The sequence below is a fragment of the Nestor notabilis genome, unplaced genomic scaffold (assembly GCF_000696875.1).
Source record: "Nestor notabilis isolate BGI_N333 unplaced genomic scaffold, ASM69687v1 scaffold10346, whole genome shotgun sequence".
Lineage (NCBI taxonomy): Eukaryota > Metazoa > Chordata > Aves > Psittaciformes > Psittacidae > Nestor > Nestor notabilis.
The window spans coordinates 1-374 of record NW_009931466.1 but is presented as its reverse complement, the minus strand read 5'-3'; positions in this window follow the sequence as shown (position 1 = coordinate 374).

Here is a 374-nt window from a genome sequence, read left to right as displayed (position 1 = left end):
TGCCATGGGACAACCCCGCAGGGCAGGAGCCATGGGCTTGAGAAACTGTGCATCGGTGCATGAGCAGTGCCCACACCAGGACACTGCAAACGGGCAGGGTGGTTGTATAACAAAAGACGCGTGAACACACTGCATGAGGGAAGACTGCATGGGGACAGTCGGCACTGGTGGTTCCTGGGGGTACAGCATGCGGCGGCCACTGGTGTTCGCGAGGAGCAGCGCTCCTGGGGACGGGGGTACGGCACTGGACACACACCCACCGGCAGCCCTCGGGGTTGGCACCGGCGCTGTGGGGAGCTCAGCTTGGGGGACGGCGCTGCTGATCGTGGGGGTACGGCTGGGAGGCGGCGCCGGAGCCTCTGCGGTGCCGCTCG